General features: G+C 50.4%; 1 protein-coding gene across 2 annotated transcripts in view; it reads left to right on the forward strand.

Annotated features, from left to right (window-relative positions):
- LOC144169292 (disks large 1 tumor suppressor protein-like) overlaps positions 1 to 20,502 on the forward strand; it is a 247,364-nt gene that overhangs the window by 169,063 nt on the left and 57,799 nt on the right. The gene's annotated exons all lie outside the window — the stretch shown is intronic.

The raw sequence follows: 20,502 nt of genomic DNA on the forward strand, positions 1-20,502 counted from the left end.
CGGGATGGAGAGTGAAAATTCGCCGGGACTCCCGTGCTTTCTGAAGGAGTCAATCGCAAAAGTGGTCATACGGATTGGCGCGCGGAAACGTCAGTGCGCGTGCTCCAAACCCAGGGTGCGGTGGCTCGGGCCAGTGCCTTGGCATGCTCATTTCCTTCCACAGATTTTTGTCTTGGGGTTCAGACGGTGTGACACGTGTGATGGATAGTTCTTCTCATCGATGCACCTATAGGACAACTAACACCGGAGGTCGCGTCAGTTTGTTGGGAGGGCACTGTCTCCGGGCGTTCTGTGGGTGTTGAGAAGGAATTGTCGGGTCGTCTGGCGAGTGAGACCTTCTCGAGGAACTTCCGAAGGCAGAACGTGAAAAATGTAGGCATCAAATGGTCAAGGCTGATTGTTTTACCCGCTTTGGGAAGAGTGCCCGAGATTCAGACGATTGTGGATGGCAGCGGGTATTTCGAGGTCCTGCTCGTTGAGATGGCGGAGGAGCATATATACATGATGCCGTATATCCTGCCGGGGGTGGTGTCCTCGTGTTGATCAGCGCAGCCTGACTCCCTGAAGGTCTAAGTGGGGGTCGGAGATTTAAGGCTCCGTACGGACCGGATAGAAGGGCGTGCTCCACCTATAGGCAAACATTTCTCGTCTAGTGGCTGCAGAAGCTCTCCTTCGTCCGCTTCCTGTACTGCTGAGATTGTATAAAAGCAGCCAGCGGAAATTAATCACACACGTTGCAACCAATCGTTCCTGGTCAGCTGGTCTGCGTATTTGTGTGCTTGCGAGGGTGCACTCAATTCCAAAGCTTCTTGCTTGCGATAGGTGTAACAGGTGCGCGTCCAGATGTTATGTGAAGAGTGCGGTCCAATGTTGTTCTGTTCGCATACCACGGTACGTACCTGCATAAAAGCGTTTAGGGATATAAGGCGACTCACCTCCGTGCTCTGGATGCAGAATGGCGCCCGCTAGTTGGTTGAATGGGGAATGCTACCGTTTATGTGCCAGTTTATAGTTAAAAAGGCTATTCTCCCCCTCCGCGTTCCCCCTCTAACTGTAGATAAAGCGGCCGCTAAGCTGTTCAAACAACGCAGTAACATTCCATCGTGTTTGTTGATTCGATATGCTGCATCGTTCCCGTTGCACCATTTTATCTTGTACCGCCTGACTGCTGACAGACGATGTTACAGTGCTGGAAAGAAAAGTATTCGTTCACGTTTTTGTCTCCAAGTTATTTTAAGTAGAAAATTAGGGAAAACAGCTCACACTAACGCGTAAGACCGGAGAGTAGCAAAGCTGTGCGCAGCCTTCACGACCATCACGACGATTCGAGTCCACGATTGCAGCCGATTTGCTTCTTCTTCGCTGCCGCAACGACCTTTACTCCATCATTGTTGGTAAAAGTGTGAGCTTCCTTCATTTTTTATTTTGAAGTGATAATAATTGGACACAACCTTGGCGGAGCGTACGCTATAACACGTCTTTCTGGTTTCGAAGAAGTGTTGCCACGATTACGGCGAGTGCTAGATTTGGTTTTTGGCCAATCTTAGCCGGTCTCCCTTAGCGGGCAGGCTCGGCATGTTGTTGGTATTTTTAACTGCGGACTTATTTCTGGATTTGTTAAGCAGCTCCGCTGTTAAAATGTATTGGCATGTAACCTCCAAATGTAATAAAGAGCTGGGGGCTACCGTTGTCAAATGCCCATTTTCACAGAGGGTGGTGCATGGTTTCTCCGATTTGTACGACTGGTTCCTTTGCAGTTCCTTTGACTGGCCGTGAGGCTCAGCACCACAGTACAGCGCGCCAAAGTTGATCCTATTCATTTGTTGCTAGCTGCTGAAATGCGTTGGGGCACTGGAATTGAGCTTAAAGTCCACCGGAACACCTGAACAGAAGACACTCTTAATCGTCATTAGCTACTGTAGTTGGTCATGCTTGCATAGTTGAATGTACTTTAGGCATGGTTGGCAAGTGCGCTTCGCTCTGGGAATCGGTGAACCCAAGCGGTATGGCCTTATTAAGCATAAAGTCGCTAATTGTTTGCGCGGCGGCTTTAAAAGATAAGGATCAGTGAAGGTGTTTATCGGACAGAAAACAGAAGGTTTGGTCACCACCAGAACAAATTCTGGCTTCTTAAATGGAAATGAAGAGTGCAGTGGAAAAGTACGGTTGGGGAGTGTGCTAAGCGAAGAAAGAAGCACCTCAAGGGGCTGACCCCAGGGTAATGTTTTGAGCCGTATTCTTTTCAATGTGGCCATGGCTGGGCTACCTGGAGCACAATTATAAGATCGCCAACGAGCTCATGTATCTATGCACGCTGACTATGTTCGGATCTGGTTGGCCGGATGCCAACATAAGCGACTTGCAGTGATGGCTCAACGGAGGGCTCACACCATGCAGAAGTATCTGACCTCTGTCGGACGGATACTCTCAGACGAGAAGTTTTGTTTTAGATGCGAAGCATCTCATGCACGGGGCTGTGTCCCTCCCTCCCTCGTTGTCCGCCGGCCGCACTCTACTGCGCATGCGCATCTCTTCAGCCCCGTCAGCGTCTGGGCTGACGTCAGCGCATTTCACTATAAAAAGAAATAGTAAAGCGGCGCCCGGTTTCGATCCCACGACTCTCTGGCCGCAACGGGAGGTACGTGGCGCTCTTCCCACTGCGCTACAAACCGAGACGGGGGCATGTGCTACGAACGCGCCTTATGTCCTTCACTCATTCAAACTACGTCAAGAAGCTACTGAGACAACGAAGGTACGCGAAGCTGAACGTCAACGGAAACGACGAACTGAAAACTAATGGGAACTTCAGTCGACCCCATGGCTGCTTCGCATACTACTCAGGGTTCCCCCATGGGAAGATGGTGTAATTTTTGTTAAATCTTTTCCCTGGGAACCAGCGGCGGTCCACCCGTCTTAATTTAACATTGGGAAGCCTGCCTATCCGCCAAGCCACTCACGTGCGGTTCCTTGGGGTCACCGTGGACAGCAGACTGTATTGACGACAGGCAGTCGACACGACTATTTCGGCTCTGCTTCCCCGTCTGAACATTCTGAGGAGGATTGTTGGAGCTAAGTGGGGGAATCACCCCGCGTCCATGATTAAGCTGCACTCAGCACTGATTTTGAGTCGTATTCTTTATCAGCCGCCTCTGATCGCCCCTTCAGAATCCCGGTGTGAACGCCTCGAAGAGTTGCACAGGAAAGGGCTGAGGACAGCAGTTCAGTTCCGAGTAGGTCATACGGGAGAGCCAGTCTGTTACACTCCGCTTGATGGCGTCACATAGGTTACTGACACAGATAAGGCGTCTAGGGGAAGCCAATGCTGGTAGAGCAATAATAAGGCGGCTTCGCACAAGGACGGCCTGTCATGCGCACACTGCTCTTAACACTCAGAATTTTGTGCCATCAGTTGCTGGGGAACATTCAGACCTCAATTCCACCACGGTCTTATGAGAGCCTCCAGTGTCAGCTACATGTTCCAGTGAAAGCAGCCAGATTTTGGTGCTTGAACACCTGGAGAACTCTTACTCGAACCACCTTCAAATTTTTACGGGTGGCTCAGTCAATCAGCATACATGGGCTTGTGCAGCGGCGTATGTCGTTCTAGATGCGCGGTTTTCCTGGCCCGCGCGCCTGGATCATGTGGTGTTCTGCGCCGACACCGAGTGCATTGCCATCGCGGCTGCTTTTAGAAAACTCAAGTCATACAAGCCGCAGGAAGTTGTAATACTGACGGATTCGAACGAAGCATTACAACTTTACCAGCGTGAGACCCCACGAAAAGGGTCTGTCAGCGTTCCTTACGGCTTATGCAATAGATCAGAAGCAAGGGTTTCAAAATGCGCGGTTTCTATGGATACCATTCTATGCTGGCGTCAATGGCGGTAAGGCTGCTCATCAGATGACAGGGAATGCGCTGTCATTTGCACCGACTGTTAAAGTTTCCTCCGATCACTGGAACGACTTCAGGGCGAACAGTAGTACAGAGAGCCCAAGAAACCGGACGGACTCAAGGGGTCCTGGAGTGAGGAATCTTTCCCAGGGCTCACTGCTTTAGAGACACGTTTATTCCTCCTCCTCGACCATTTCAAGTCCTTGGGAGATCCCCATAATCAGCCTTACGTCACAAAGCGACTTACGAGATTGGAGGCAAATTTGCTGTAGCACATCCGAACCGGCTCAGCGAAGACCCCAGCATGGCTATTCAAGGTGGGCCTCGTGCGATCGCCTCTGTGTTCGTCACGTGGAGTGATAGGGGATGTACACCATATAATGTGTTGCCCAGAGCATGATGTAGAACGGACCGCAATGCTCTCAGCGATTCGAAAGTTGGCAGCCCCACACAACACTCCAGACCACCTCGTCTTCCCAAGAGGACATTGGATGCTGCGCAGAGACGTGTCACGCCTTCTTTTTAGCTTCCTTCAGGAGACGGAACTGGCAGACTCGTGGTGAAATTACACTAATTAGGTTGCGCTCGGGCGGAGCAATTGCCTGGCTAACACCGCCAGGCATATCTAGCCAGGCTAACACCGCTTGATCTCACACAACCATCACCACCACACAGATAAGGTTCAGTGTGTAGCTGCTGAGCACCATGTCGAGGTTTGGGCACTCAACTGCGGCGGCTTGAGTTTCCGACGAACGCATCTGGCAAAACGATTGTAGGCGGGTTTGGGCGCTCGTTAAGTGTCAAAGCGGTTGAAAAGAATCTGAGATACCCGTCAGGTACGGGGAGGCTTGTACACCATATGCGTCTTTGCGTTTCAAACCCTGCAGGGTGCCTTCGTGAAGTTGTTGGAACAAGCGTATATAAATCTCTCATGGAATATTTCTGGTTGTCCAGTCGGAAAGGGCAGTGCAACCAGGCTTGTCGCCATGTGTGGTCGGTCTCCTGGCAGGAGCATGTCGGAACCCTTCTGGCGCTGTGCAGAGGACTTTTGGGTGGGTTAGAAGCAGGTATCTGACGTTTGAGGACTGATTCGTACAGCCAGCAATAAAATATAACGCTGCGCTGCCCAGCTGTCGGTGCCTTATGCAGCTGCGTCGATGCTTCATGCGTTGCCGCGTTTCCTTGGCGGAAAGAAAAAATGAGACACAATAGATTGGTAATAATAATCGATTGTCTTGTGCCCCCCCCCCCCCCCCCCCTCACTTTCAATACATTTCGGAGCCTTCGTGCGTGCGTAAATATGAGAGGAGGCGGCAAAAAAAAAATCCGCATATGCACTGCCTATGGATGGTTATCGCGCAACTGTAACGTACGGCCGGTGTTTACCCGTGTGTTCCTCCTTGTGGTTCACTAAAGCCGATTGTTGCTGCATCGGCATGACGTAGACGAGCTCGTTCCCGCTCCTGCTCGGGATTACGTACGACGCGTGGCCTACGCATTTCGATGTAACGCGCGGCCGGTGTTTGCCATTGCCGCGTAGACGCCACTTCGCCTGCAACAGCCCCGCCTCTGCCCGCCGTTATCGCTTCAGCTGTTCTTCACGCAGTAGCTCGCTGCAGGAGGAACTTTATCAGGGAGACTCTGCTGCTTGAGGGACTTTATCGCTCCCTCCCTCTTACTTCCAACTCCCCGCCAACCTGGTTTTTTCGAGCGTGCACATGTGGTTGCAGCTCAGGGGTTTCCTGCCTACACAGAGCGCCGTGTTTTCCTCTCACCATATAAGACTCCACTTTAATGTAGGACCGTTAACGGGTCACGCGTGCTAGAACTCCCTTGCCGCGTTGGATACGTGACTGAGAGTTAAAATAGCGCCTTCCGCAACTCCTTTTAATGTTGTGTAAACGACATTGACTGCATGGACGCACGCTGCAAGCACTGCAGCCAGCAGCGGGGGGTGAAAACTAGGAGACCGCAATGTTAACTCAAAATCCTCTAAATCAGGGACGCGGCTTCCAATCCTATACTTCTCGCTTTGCTGTCGAATACAAATGCAGCGGTCTCACGCCGGAGAGGAAGGAGAACGCTAGACGCGCACACGACTGGCACGAAAGCGCCGCTGGCGAATGCCCGCATCGATATCAATGGCCGGCAATGGAGCGGCGGTGTCGGGTGAATGAAGCGTGATTGCTTCGCCAGGGTGGATGGACCGCGGCAGCAGCGGGGGCGGCACACACGTGCGGTGTGCGCATCACATCGTCGCGGCGGAAGTAGAGCGCTGCTTTCCGCATAGGGCCGCGCTATATGCTGCTTGCTGGTCCACCTCCGTTACAGCTTTCGTGGCACCGTACTGTACTGAGGTCGCCGCACCGTACGAAGTTGTGTGTGTCTTGGCACGTGACGTCGCTCCTCACTTTTCTTTCAATGCTGTCGATAAAGCGCTTAGTTCGCTCTGAAATTGCATCCAACGCACTGCAACGTTGGCAAGAACGAAAACGTCCAGATCTGGCTTTTTGTTTGTTTGTTTGTTTGTTTGTTTGTTTGTTTGTTTGTTTGTTTGTTTGTTTGTTTGTTTGTTTGCGCAGAAAGTCCTCCCCGGGTGTGAGGTGCGCCGTAGTGTAGGGCTGTACGGAATAACTCAGCACCCAGGGATTCTCACATACGCGAAAACCTCGATACGCGCGGACGCTCTCGTCGTTCATCTCCGTCGGGAAGGAATTCGCCGAGGCCGGGAATCGAACCCGTTCCCTTGGCTCGGCCGCAGAATCTTGTTCGCTTGTGTACCATGGCGGTGGATTCAAGCAGCAGTCTTCTTGCGCGGTACATTAAACAAAGAGCGTGAGCCATCGATAATGCGGAGCCCTTCGCGCGAAATATTCGTTTCGGTAGGAGCAGCGTGCATGGTGGCACGCTTATCTGCCACGCTGGTCGCCTGTCTAGCTCGCTACACGAGGCACGGACACCATCTATCACGCCGTGCCTTCCGGGGTAAACGCTCCCCGTTTTTGTCCCTCTCCTATTTTTTCTTCTCCCGCGGACACTACTTTATGGAGTGCTTCCTGGGTGAGCTTTGGCGCGTAACCTGATTTTCAGATATTGAAATTCCCCCGCGAAATACGTCTTTGTATATCGTTTCATCTTCGTCTTTCCGTGGCGAGCGTCGTGGCTTGCCTTCCATTCTTAGCGTAGTTTAGATTGCCGATCACTTAGTTTTGACGGGTGAACGATGACTGGGGAACAGGGCGGGACATCTGGCGGAAGTGAGTATTTGCGCCGGCATCCTGACACGAAGGTGGCAATTCATTTGTCTATGCCATCGGTATGGTATGCAGGGCACAGGATCCGGTTCAGACAGTGTCCGCAGTCATATGCTCTCGTCATACGTCGTATTTCGTCTGGTCGTTGTCACCGCAGGAACACATGCGTACCGGGCTGGGAAAAGCACCGAGACACGTATACGGTCCACCAAAGGGGTACGGCGGGGGAAGGGGGGGGGGGGCTCTCAGTTTTCTCAGATCTCAAGACAGCGCGGTGTATACAGAAATGGCGTTCAAACGAACTCACATCAAGAGATTTCGCTGAGTGATGACAGCAGGCCATTAAGTTAACGTTGCTTCGGCATTACTTTAAGTTGTTCTTCGGTCACATTACAGGGTGCAGTTCTAGCTTGCATGGCGTATACGTGCGTCGGTCGGGCGTGGGCCGGATGGGTCGAACGTGACGTGGTGGAACGTCCTGTGGTGTACGTTATTCGAATTATCCGTAATTGACTGGATTCGGCCCCGCATCTGCCATCTTGTAAAACACCACACCTTCATTATGCCTCATTTCTTGATTTGATTGATTGATGCTAGGGTTTAACGCGCCGACGCAACACAGGCGATGAGGCGCGCCGTAGTGGAGGGCTCCAGATTAATTTTGACCGCCTGGGGATCTTTAACGTGCGCCGAAACCTCGTACACAGGGGCGTTTTTGCTTTTCGCCTCCATCAGAAAAGCGGCCGCCGCGTCCGGGAATCGAACCCGCGACCTCGTGCTCGACAGCGCAACACCTTAGCCACTGAGCTATCATGCCTCACTTCTAGTGACACTCCTACGTACAAGGCTTCTCGGGCGGAGCCATGGTCACTTGAGCTCGTTAGATTCGACTGATTAGCCCTGGGGCGGTATTCTCGTAACTGTCCCTTTTGAAAACGTCCCTTTTGCGTCCCTTTCATCGTGACGTACTTCCGGTAAAGCAGTGGACCTTTGATTCAAATACCGTAACTGTTCTTGCAAACGCATTTTAAAGAACTTAAACCGTATCAGAGTATCTTTTATGTGTTTATTGTTCCGCGAGCGAACCAACAATAATGCGACGAAAAATCGTCTGCTCCAAATCGTCTGCTCCGAGTAGCCACGGCTCATAGCTCCGCCGTGCTTGCTGGGCGTCACATCCGGGTGTTCGCTGTTCGCCAATCAGGACTCGCTCAAAAGGGACACTTTTGAAAGGGACACAAAAGGGACAAAACACGGGAATACCGCCCCTGATCTCTTAATGCGCCATCCGCCACTACGGAAACACTGCTGTTAAAGTTCCGCAGGCAATTTCCTGTAACAATAACGGCAATTTTGCGTACAATCAATGTTGCCGAGATACTGCGGGCACACATTTTACCTGCTGTACTGTCGCGAGCCCATCTTGCCGTTCGATACTCTCGATACTGCCGCTCGATATCGCTACAACATATCTATATATTGCACCCGCCCCGTGGTTCTGCCCCAGCTTCTGTTTTAGTCATCAACGCCCTACGTCACTTCATTAAAAGCACCGGTCATAGCGTTTTAAACCGTGCGCCTCGGAAGGGTGTAACCGTAGCGGCAAGACGGAGGCTACGCTACAGGCGTCGATAACGCACGGCTACGTTCCACCGCCACCGCCGCCGGAAATTTAATATTCGCGGGGCCCACTGGCGAGGGCGAGAGGAAGAGAGAGAGAGAGGGAAAATGAAGCCAACGAGCTTGCAGTTCCATTTGCGCCTCCCTTTCGTGTTATTAAAATCATTCCTACATTTCACTTGTCTTCCCTCGACCCCGCAGCAAGCTGAGAGAGAATGGAAGGTGCGGAGCGTGCACGGCGAAAACGGTAGCCGAGGAAGACCCGCGTTAGGCCATGTCAAACGCTTCAACGAATGCCGGGAAGCAGTTTTCATGGAAACCAATTTCGCTCGTCCGTTTCCCGTCTCCTTGCTTCGCCTTTTTCTCGTTTCGTCGCAGCCCGTGTTCAGTGAGGACGTTCTAAACCCGTTTAAGGTATCGGCGCTTTTAAGGCGTGCATTCGGCGTGCTAGAGGGGAAGGCGGCGGGGAAACAAAAAAAGAAAAGTCCGCTTCGTGTTCTAACGCCCGTAATTGTTCGCATTAGGAGTCGCTAAAAATAGCCAGCGCCGGCCGGCGAAAGGCGGTGTGAGCCTTAACGGCTGCAGAAACGGAACGGTGTCTCATCGGAGACGTCTGCGAGTCGCTGCTGCGAGCGAGCCCATACATGCGCGACGCTTAATGCATTCAGCTCAAACAAGGCAGCGCTAGAAGCTACCGAAAATTCGTCGAAAGCCTCAGTCGCGAACCGAAATTTGTATTTTTTTTTTTGCATTTTACTGTATTGCATTTTATGCTCGAGTGCCTTTCTAGCGCTTATCTACCTCGGTGACGCATAATTTCAATTCCTCCTCCCGACGTAACGCATTGGGCCCGACAGGAAGCGCGTCCTGGTTCTTTTGTGCGCGCCGACCGGTTGACCGGCCGCGCGGATCGCGCTTGAATATAGGGCTGCGACGAGCCGCGGACGCACAGACCGAGCGCGATATTTTTCTCGCGATGCATTTTTTAGCGCTCCCCGATTCGCGTATCGAGTTGAAAAACGGACGCGCGTTTCTCCCCCTTCCGTCCTTCGCCGGGCTGCCATGGCGCGCGCTGCATTCGGCACCTATATAGCTGCTCTTCGAGCTGCCGCTGAACGGCTCATTGCCTGCTCCGAGTGGCGCGTTCCCTCGGCTACCTCCGTGTTTTCTCGGCCCCCCGGTCGCCCTCTGTTTCGTTCCGCCTTGACGTGCGCCCCTCGTTCGATGGGCCGGACGCGCTAAAGTGAGTGTTTGTGCGCGCGCTCTCTCTCCGGTTTTCCGTTAAGACACCGCCAGTTGCGGCCACTCCTTTCCTCGCCCCACGAAGCCGTTTCATTCGGGCTCTCCTTTTGTTGTTCGTTTTGTTTCGCGGAATCTCTTCGAGCTCGCCTAACGCGCTCGTTTGTCTTCCTCGAGTGGTTCGGGCGCCCAGCTTCTTCATATTTTGCAATCCACTCCTTCCGCGTGCGGGCGCAGGTTTTCGAGTTTTGCGGTATAGCTCGGAAGTGGCGAAGAAATTGATCAAATAATAGCGCCCGGAGCACGCCGCTTCTGGGCCCCTGTTCGACCGAACCGTTCGCGAAGAAGTATCAGGCCCGCAGTTTTTGCCGCATGTTTGTTTGAAAAGAGAGGCGGGGAAAAAGAAAGTAGGAAGGGCTTGATGCGAAACCGTTTGTTCCTTCTCCAAAGCCACCGGAGTGAAGTCTCGTGTGAAATTGTTTTATTTGGGTCGTGCATTTTTTAAAACTGCGCTTCCTTCGGCTGTGTATCGGCGTTGTGCGGTTTCCGCGGCCTTGTGTTTTCCCGTTGGTTTTTATCTCGTTGATGCCATGTGTTCGTCTTCCCTCGCCTCGGAATCCCGGCCCCTTTCTTCCCCTCCGGGCTTGACGACAGACGGTTTCGCAGACGCCCCCGGCTGACGAGTTCCGAATGAGGCCCCTTCGATGAAGCACTCAGCTACAAGGCTCGAAGAGAGGGAGGCGAGCGTGCCTCTCTTACTTCAGCTCGGGCCGATAGAAAGCTTTGAGTGGAACGGCTTCTTCTATCCGCTAAGTGCCACCACCTCTTCCACAGCGCGACGTGCTCGCTCGACGTTCATTGCGAAGCCGCCGAAGAGATGGAAGCGTTGCCGGCAGCTCCGAAGGGTAAATGTTATGAGCTCCGCTCCGCCTCCGTGCTTATTTATTATTTTATTTTTTAGTTTGTGTTCACGTCTTCGATGCGAACCTAGCCTTTGAGTTAATTTTTTTTTTCTTCTTCTTCTTCTTCTTTGTTTTGAGGGTGGATGTGGAAGTCGCACTAAAACGAGCTCGTAAAGGATGTCGGGTAGAATATGAGCCTACTTCCCCGCGGCATCTTGTATAGACGGCCGGATGGCTGGCTCTGAAAGACGAAATGAGGGCTTTCGGAGACAGGATCGAACAGAGCCATTTGCGTCCGTTACATATTTGGGGCACAGGATTTGCGCCGTGTTCTCGTTCGTGAAGGGCTTTTTCGGCTCGTTTGGCGCTTCTCATGCCGGGCGCACCCGGTTTCCGAGGCTTCTTCTACGCTGTCGATATATCCGTCGCAGCGCAAAGTACACAAGCTTATTTACAACCTGGGACACTTCGCGGTGATGCATCTCGGCTTCGAGTAGCCTTTACGAATCGTTGTTTGTTGCCCCCTCGTTAGGACTTGGCGGCCCGTCGTGCTGCGCACGAGCTATTTATTACACATGGCGAACCGATCTACACGAACGAAACAAGTGAAAATGCTCGGGGCAATAAATGTGAACTTCATTTTGTTCGCTTGTGGGCTTTGTTCGTTTGTTCAATGAGTTGTAATGCCGCACACGCGGAAGTGAGCTTCACGAGTCTGAAGTATCTGTTTTATTCCGGCATGCTAATGGACTCGGTGTATTGCAGGAGGAGGCGCTAGCAGTATCTTGCTGTGTCTGGGTTTTTAGTTGCAAAGCCGCCCGGGGATCCGTTGAGTATTCATCACGCTCCCGAGGGCCCTGCATCCCGCGAAAGGAGGCCTTCGGCGGCTTTCAACGATGAGTGTTGTGCGCGGAGCATTGAGCGGAGCCGTTGAGGTTGTCTAATTAAGGCCACGTCCTTTATTGTGTTCATTTTTCAGCGAACAGAAGTTTCAGAAGGAGGGCAGCTTAATAGTGAGTTAGCAGGATGCTCTGAGATGTAGAAACAGCATATACTAGCCGAACATGCTCCCGTCCGGACATCTTCGTCGTCTCTTTTGTTGGGGGCAAGTTTGTTTTCGATCGAAGGAAGCCAGTGGTTTTTGCTGTGTCTGTCTGTGGCATTTAATTATGGATCGCAGATCCTCCACTAGTGCAGGAATCCTTTGTATAAATGGCTCATTACGCATACACTTTTATTCCCTTTCTTGGCCACATTCAAATTCAGTTTGAGAGTATTACGTGCAAGTGGGAACGGGAAGAGCTTTTTTCTTTTTTCCAGGGGGGTGGGGTAGCTTGTTTAGCTTAGAGGCCGTGTGATACGTTGCGTGAAATATGCCTGCCAGTTTTTTTTGTGTCTGTCGATTCAAGAACGAAGCTGCATTCAGTATAAAATCTCCCTGCAACTTCGGCCCCTCACCTTTGTGGCGCATTGCAGCATTTTTCACGCAGTGATGTGTACACATGCATCTAGCGCCGTTATTTTTGTGTCGTATTTAGGAAAATCAAAAGTGACACAATAACGCGTGGATTTTTTCTTTATCGAGGAGGAGCCGAGGGACAAGCGCTACGAACAGTCGCGAGCAAAATCTAAATAAATCAACTTTGGCTGCCACTCGAAAGTTACGTTTCGAGTTTTAAAAAAAAGAAAAGAAGACGCTGTGTATTTGACGTGACAAAGGTGAATCAGACATCAAAAATGAAGTACTCGTATTTTGTTACATTTGTGAAGTTCAAGCGGCTGCGTAAGCTCCGTCCTTTGCACCGACATGTTCCTTCGTGGCATCTATAAAGCATATGTAAGCGCACAATTTTACAACACATGTCGTACACCGTGTTCGAAGTATTTATGAGACTGCTTTTGGGTGCGAATTGGTTTATGATCTCAAAAAATGCCCGAAACGTTGGTGCTCTGGAATCGGGTAGTTCTTTAAACTCTTGAACAAGCTCCGTCTCGTGTAACGGCTGCTCTACGTATAACTTTTTAATGTCTTGCAACGCCTGATCGAACGGAGCAGCTGCTGGAGACTGGATTTGAATTTCGAAACCTCATCTCGGCCGCTGGATTTTTTACGTAATGTGACCTTATTCTATAAACCTGACCGTTTCTTGTGACGCAGCTTCCTCGAGGTAAATTGCATTCCTCTCAGCATTTAGGATACAAGTTCGCTCGCCTGGGGTTTTGCGACGTTTTTTTTTCTCGTCATACCGAGAATTGCCCCATCTTACTTGAACTTGGAATGTGTTGGAGTTAGCAATTCGGTTTACTTGAGAAGGTAAGATAACGTGTCCAGGGATAAAGTTTATCTTTGTTGAAGCGATGGTTGCTGGGCTCACTTAAAAGCACAGATCTATCTTTGAAGCATGATGGGCATCAGGTAGTGCTTTTGCGCAACAACCGCCCGTAGTTTTCTAAACTCTTGCATCTGTCGGTTTTCCCGCCGAGCACCTGGTACTGCGGCGGTGCACCCTTTACAGGCGCCGTAGCGCTGGTGAATTCAGGCCCAGGGACTTCCGAATGACGCCGGTCTTTCCGCGCAGTGCAGCCGACTTTTCTTCCTTGTACGTTTGCTTTGATTTTGCGTGTGCGTGCGTGCGTGTGTGAGCGTGTGTGTGTCCGTGCGCATGCGTGCGTGTGCGTGTGCGCGCGCGTGCGTGCGTGCGTGCGTGTGTGTGTGTGTGTGTGTGTGTGTGTGTGTGTGTGTGTGTGTGTGTGTGTGTGCGTGCGTGCGTGTGTGTGTGTGTGTGTGTGTGTGTGTGTGTGTGTGTGTGTGTGTGTGTGCGCGTGTGCGTGCGTGCGTGTGTGCGTTACTTTGTTGTTTTTGTCTTCGGGGTTACAGGTACCAGCTCGTAGGACTGTCCAAAACTTGTTCGTTGATTTTTATTTTCGCACAAATAGGGGTATCGTTTTTCGGTGTTATGTCAGCCTTGTGCAGAATGGCGATCGATTGAGATGAGACGGCGCGAGGTGCCAGGGACGGAGGCTTGTTATACGGCGTTTATTCTGCGAGAAGCATCCCGCCTGCTCAAGCGAACCTAACACACTGATGATGATAGTTCGCGGCGCCGGAACAAAGATGCATGTGACCAGTTCGGCGGCGCGATGATAATGACCACCGTGGATAATAGGCGCATAAAGTCGGAACGAATACTCACAAGCGCTCTTTTCTGAGCAGTTAGATCGTTTGATACGGAAATATTCACCTCCTGTTGGATTCAGCTCTTCCAACGAGTGCTCCCGTTTGGGAATCTTACAAATTCAAGACACCGTGCTACAGACAGTTTTCTAATATTGTTCATTGTAATGTGCGCCCTCATTACAGCACTCTTAGTCGTTTTTGTACCGTCGTTAGGCCCTGAAGCTACTCTAAATAAATAAATGATCAGAATCAACCCTCCGCACTCCCGGAAGTACGCTTACTTTGTTTTGTTTCCCAAGTGACGATGTCTGAGAGAAACGCGGGTATTCGCCCTTTATAGTTTGATGGCTTGGAAAAGGGAGACGATGTACATGTCACACGACAAGGAAAAAGGGCCCTGCAATGGGACCGGCCCTAGCTCTCTTTTTATTTTCTTGTCTTGGAAGGTCTTGTCAAGGGAGACAACGCAGAAGTTCCGTTGAAGGCTCGCAGTTTAGCTCTTCCTTTGCTGACAAAATCGCTCCCCTTCACGGAAACAAGAATCGGGTTAGCGCAGGGCCGGAAAAAGCCCAACTGGACATCGCAGTTAGCTTCCGAGATTTATTTCCGATAAGTGTATTTTAATTAACCCCGGTTAGTTGAGTGTAACTGACGAACTTGTCACATTTTTCAGTGGTATAATAGTATCGCAATCAGTCGTATGGTGCTCTTATGGTGCTCATCGCAAATAACTTCTATTGCCTCAGTTGGCGATGTTTTATTCGGCTGACAGCTTCCGTTCTTTCTTTTTTCCCCGCTAGTAAAGTGTGGTTCGGGTGACTTAAGGAGGATGTGTATACAACGCATCTTCTTTCACAATATAGAAGTCCGCTCTGGTTCAGCAGTAGGCACGCTATTCGTCCCTTTGTGTGCATCCCAGGAATTGTTGCCACTTTTTGAATGACGTTTTGGGTGAATGAAAAAAAAAAAAAAAAGGAAGTGACGGATTTCCACGTTTAAGTAAGTGCGAACCTGTTTTGTGCGCAGAAAGCACCGCGTGTTCTTGAGAGTGTTCGTCTCATCACAGAATTGTATGTATGCCTGGCTACGGCTGTCATTTTGCCTGCGCGTATGCACTACGGGAGTCATAATGTCCGTACGCCGTGTTCCCATGCAGCTCGATACGCTTTCCGGCTGACGCGTACCAGCTCAGATCAGAAAGCATTGAAGAAGGTAGAATAGGGTCACGCTGCTGGTCAAGTTTGTTGTGAATCTTGATTGTGGTGCTGGTAAATGCGCTCCCCAGGACGAGGCCTTAGTCTCGAAGGGGACACAAATATGCTGATGAAAGAAAGAAAGAAATTAAAAAAAGAAAGAAAGAAAGAAAGAAAGAAAGAAAGAAAGAAAGAAAGAAAGACATTCCTGACGAAGCCGGTTTCATATTACTGTACTTATTGTACAATGCGTGACTGGCTCGAAGAGAAGAACTGTGGGCGCACTATGACGCATCATTATCAGCATTGTTATGACCACCTTTGAGTGGTCGAGGGAGCGTCAACTCATCAGTGTAGTGAATATGCGGAATAATGAGCGTGATCTTGATTTATTTCATAAGGGTCAGTGGGAAGCCACCTCGCTCCTATTTAATGCGTCAAAGGAACGATGGACAGAAGCGCATTCGGGAGGATTTGAAGAGGGATTCAGTTCCAGAAAATTCCACGAGAAAATTAGTAGACCATTATAGTAATAGGGGACAACTTTATGATTTACATAATGCCAAAGTGGTCATCGAATTTATTCAGGCTATGATGCATCGTTATTGCGTCGCCTAAAGACATTTTCTGCTATTTGTGAATTGAGATTTTTCGCTGTTGTTGGTTGGGGTTGCTGAGCACGCAGCAGAAGCAGCAGTGCCTGTTCCGAATTGATTTTCGGCGTTTGCTCTTGAAGCAGACGGAAATTTTCTAATCTTATTGACCAGTTTTCTTCCGGATCAACATAGCAAGATGTGCCAGAAGAAGCCGCAATTTCTCGGCGGAGCGTTTAAAACCTCAGCGCTCGTGAATTCTCTTAACGCGCGAGAAATAATCGCTCACGCTTTACGCGTGATTCGGTTTGATTCAGTTCGAGATACGCGTAGTGAAACGACCTGACCGGGAGTTGTCGGCAAACAGCGGGGCCGGAACCTGTCGGCAAAATTCTGGTGGTCGGGCGATTCACTTAAATGGCGCCAGCTCGCTTAAGGGGCGTAGTTTGTATCTGCAAGTGTTGAAAATCAGCAGCACAAATAGAGAAAGCGTATAACATCATCGTTTGCGTCCACGCCATTTAGCGAGCACTAAACAAACAAAAAACAAAAAAATTAAAGCCGTTACACTCAACGTGAAAGCTGTCGGAAGTGCAGAGCAGTGATTCGCCATAATGGGCTGTGGCGCCGTTATCTGCTCACTGCTACCACATATCACGCTCTTCGCCGCCCTGTCTTACTCCTGTCCTGATGAATTGAACGCAGGTTTGTCGAACGCATTTCAAATTTCCCTCCTTCGCAGTGTTTGCGAGCCCCCTGGATGAAACAGCGCGAGCGGGAGTTTTGTTCTTTCTGCGCTTGCTTTTCATTCTGCACGTGCCGGCGCCTTACTGCGCAGCTTGGAATGCGCCATTTTTTTTTCTTCCACGGCTACTTTTTTCCGCGTACTATCGTAAAAACCAACCCAATGAGCGTTCCTTAACGAAATGAACATGGGCGTTGCGGGATTAAAGGGACACTGAAGTGATTTGTAAACAATGCGGGATTACGAGCGCAAATTGTAGTCCGGAGTCCCTAGTCGTTGTTTCGACCACTCTGAGCGCGTTTACGCGAATTTATTTAGTAGAAAAATCAATTCGAAAATTATATCCTCCTCTCTTTACGCTCGCCCATTTTCTGTGGCGTTTTCGTGTGACGTCAGCAGGAGAGGAGCTGGCAATTGGCTGCGCTACTGCACGGCTCGCCGACCTTCCGCGACCGAGTCAGTCGGCCCAGCGTTTAGTCCGCCGGCCGCCGACGGGTCGTCGCAATTCGCTCGATCAGTTGAAACTAAGCAACAACACGTTTGGGAATGGAAGAATGTGCCTTTCTTTACTTCGTTAGTTTGTACACTGTATCTAGCTCCAAGTCAAGGTCGCTTCACACAAGCGCTGCTCAAGCGCACAAGCGCACATGCGACGCTTCGCTGACTGGTACGCCAGTAGGAAAATATAAGGCCTCTTGAAGGGGGAGAAGAGTCAGCGAAGTCAATATAGGTACTAAGGAAATAAAATCAACTGATATTTTTACCGTACAGCGTAAAACTACGGTGCGGGAAGCACTTTTTTGCGCTGGGCGAACAAGCACAGCGGTCAGCAGCACGACTACGCATCTGCGAACGCTTTTCCGTCTACGAAATGCAATTGCTAGACGTGAACTATTGTGGAAACTCGGGGGACGCTTACTGCACGAGCGCAATACAACAAATAGTCACCTAAGCTCCTTGAAATGCTAAAACTAAATAAAACTGTAAACTGGTTAAACATTATATAGCTTATATTTCCGTGTTCGGCATCGCCCGCTCGTAGCCTAGTTGTCTGGAGCGCTAGGTATGTGTTTTGCCAGTCACAAGTTCGAATCCCCGCGAGTTCGTGCTTTTTTTTTTTTTCGCCGATGTTTTGTATATTGGGTTCACCTTTTTTTGGGCCGCAACGTTCATTGCTCTACGAACTAGTCCACAGAACTCGCGCAGGCTGGCACTGGCGCGCTAGCGAGTTCTCGTTGGCGTGCTGTTGCCATAAGCACCGACTGCTTGCGGGCAGTGGGCACAGGCCAGAATCAACAGACCCTTGGACTGGTGGGAACACGCTTTTTACGATACAGGCATGAGTGAGGCAAGCTCCAAATATGGGGGAAAAGTGCATGCATTTGAGCGTCTGCGGGGACGCGGAGGGCGTTCATCTACTGCGTAGGCCTCGGCTAGTGATTGCTACGATTCCAAGCCGTCCTGGGAGACTTATCTTATGCATTTTACAGCCGACAACATGGCAGAAGCGCGGTACTACGATTACTGTGATATTGAGAATGCCCATCCAACGATGCCATCGGACGTCAAACATGTTGTTTTACAGAACCGAAACCGAAACTTGTTTGATTGCTAACCTTGGGCATCGTCCAATCACGGTGCCCCCTCCTCCCAACGTCACAGCTTAGTTGGTGCGGCCGCCGCAAACCGCGCATGGTAGTTTTTCTTCTTTCGCGCTTTGTAAAATAATTACCGATTAGTCAACCGGATAAACGATGAAAAGTGTGCTAATTTGAGCCAGTCTACGCAGTGCAAGCAAAAACGGGAGCTTGACAAATTCACTTCAGTGTCCCTTTAATTACGTATATTTTGCCTCGAATGTACCTACACTTTTCTTTGCGCTAAACAACGGGAAGATGTATGACAGGTACCAGCGGTTCACGAGTTTAGAGCCGTTGTGACTGTGTAAACTGCTTGGTTTTTGAAGCTTGTGTGGGACACCGTGACGGCGGCTACGCCGTTGGTCTCTATTTGGGTCCGTAATGTCTCTGCGCCGCCTAATTCCGGCACGCGCTTGACATCGAAGAGCGTTACAGCGAGCTACGACGACAAGGCGAGCCCGTAAAGCGCTTCAAATGAAAAGAAAAAAAAAACGCTTTCTTCCTTCCCCAAAGTGGTGTCGTTTTCAAAAGTTGTGTATTTTCAAAAGGGAGCGCTACAAACTTGTTGCAACACTACATTGAGGGGAAATGCTGCCGCTTTGTCAGCTTAAGTGTTCGAAACGTGGCCTGTTTGTTTGTATATTGCGTGTTGGGCGACATCATAGACTCAGCAAGAGTAAACTCAGCTAGATAACTGGGCAGGAAGGGGCGCTCACACTGGGAAGCGCAAGGAAGGGTTAACGCGGTGTTTTATTTTGAATTCACATCTCGTGAAACTTTTCTACTCATTAGGCCTTCTTTTGTTGCTTCTTTTTTCTCAGCGAGGAACATCGGAGTGCTGGTTGTCAGACGCCTCTTGCCTTTAGCCTGTTTACTGAAGGGCCTTTCTGCAGGCCGAAACTTTTTTCAGCGCCGTGTGGACGGAAATAGTGGCGCACTTTGTAGACCATTAGGCAGGAAATTGCGTTATGGGCGCCAGTCTCGCCCCCCCCCAACATTTCGTCTTCTTCATTCCTGCCTTTCCTCGCCGCTTTTCCCCGAGAGTTTCTCCTTCCAACTTTCAAAGAGGACAATTTGAGCGCGAAGCTGTGTCCGCTTTTTTTTTTTTTTTGCTTTTTTCTCCCATTTCTTCTGGAGGTACGGCACTCCCTAATTCAAGTATGCGCGGGTGTCTTCGCCGATTCTTTTGTTTATTTTTTTTTCTTTTCCTGAAAACATGGGGAGAAGCTAGAAAGCGGACGAACTTGTTGCTTGCCAGCTTTGTTGAGGCCTGCCGCCCCCAGCTGCCGTGCGGCAACGCAGGCGCTGTGAAGAGAGGACAGCTAGCTCGGCTCGGCTGGCTCGGGGCTAGTGGCCGCTGTTGCCGCCTCGAGCTGCTCCGTTGATAATGATGTCAGGGGTTTTGCGCTCTCGCTGAGTCGGCACGAACAGCCTGAATGATTGAAGCCGGCTACGTGACGGGCGTCACCGCTGACGGCGCCCCGCCCTGCCCCGCCATGGCGCTCCAGCCGGGCTGCACGGAGTGCCCCGCCGTCGCGCGTGTCGCGCAATTCTATGCCGTGTAAACAGCACGACTCCTCGGGTAATTAGAAAAAGCTTTGACCGGTACACGTTTCTTTTTTTGCCTTTTTCTCTTGAAAAGGGCGTGGGGGGGGGGGGGGATGCCACTGCTAGTTAGAAAGCTTAAAGGGGAGGTGAAGCGGTTTTAGAATTAAAAGAAAAGTTGACTAGCAGCAAGTACACATTGAATAGTTCATGTGTACGAAATATTTTCGCAATACATGCAATAGAAGCGGCGCAATGAGCAAACAAAAGTGGCCCGATGCCCCGCCCCCATCTCGCCGCGCGATGCCGGAAGACCGAAGAGCGCGGGCGAAAACCGCCTGAAAAACGTCATACCTGGACTTCCGGCCGGATCGGCCGCCTCGGCCATGCTCTTTTCGCCGTGTTTCCTTGTGAATTATACTTGTTGTTGTTGTGGTTGAAAGCACTCATTTGTACAATTTTCGTGTTCAAAAAGTATGCACGAACGCCAAACGAGGCATACCTTATCATGCCGTATTCCTAAGCAGAATAGTGCCACGCCGGGATGCTTGATAACATACGGAAGCGACAGCCGAGGTGGCTGTGCTTGATGACAGAGAATATACAACACTACGTTAAATACTTTGTAAACCGCTCCAATGCGTTTTTTTTTTTTTTTTGGTGCGACGGACGTGAACCCTTACAAAAATGGTTATTGAGAT

This window comes from Haemaphysalis longicornis, unplaced genomic scaffold, assembly GCF_048455015.1.
Source record: "Haemaphysalis longicornis isolate Haplotype H1 unplaced genomic scaffold, Haemaphysalis longicornis Haplotype H1 scaffold_2, whole genome shotgun sequence".
Taxonomy (NCBI): Eukaryota; Metazoa; Arthropoda; class Arachnida; order Ixodida; family Ixodidae; genus Haemaphysalis; species Haemaphysalis longicornis.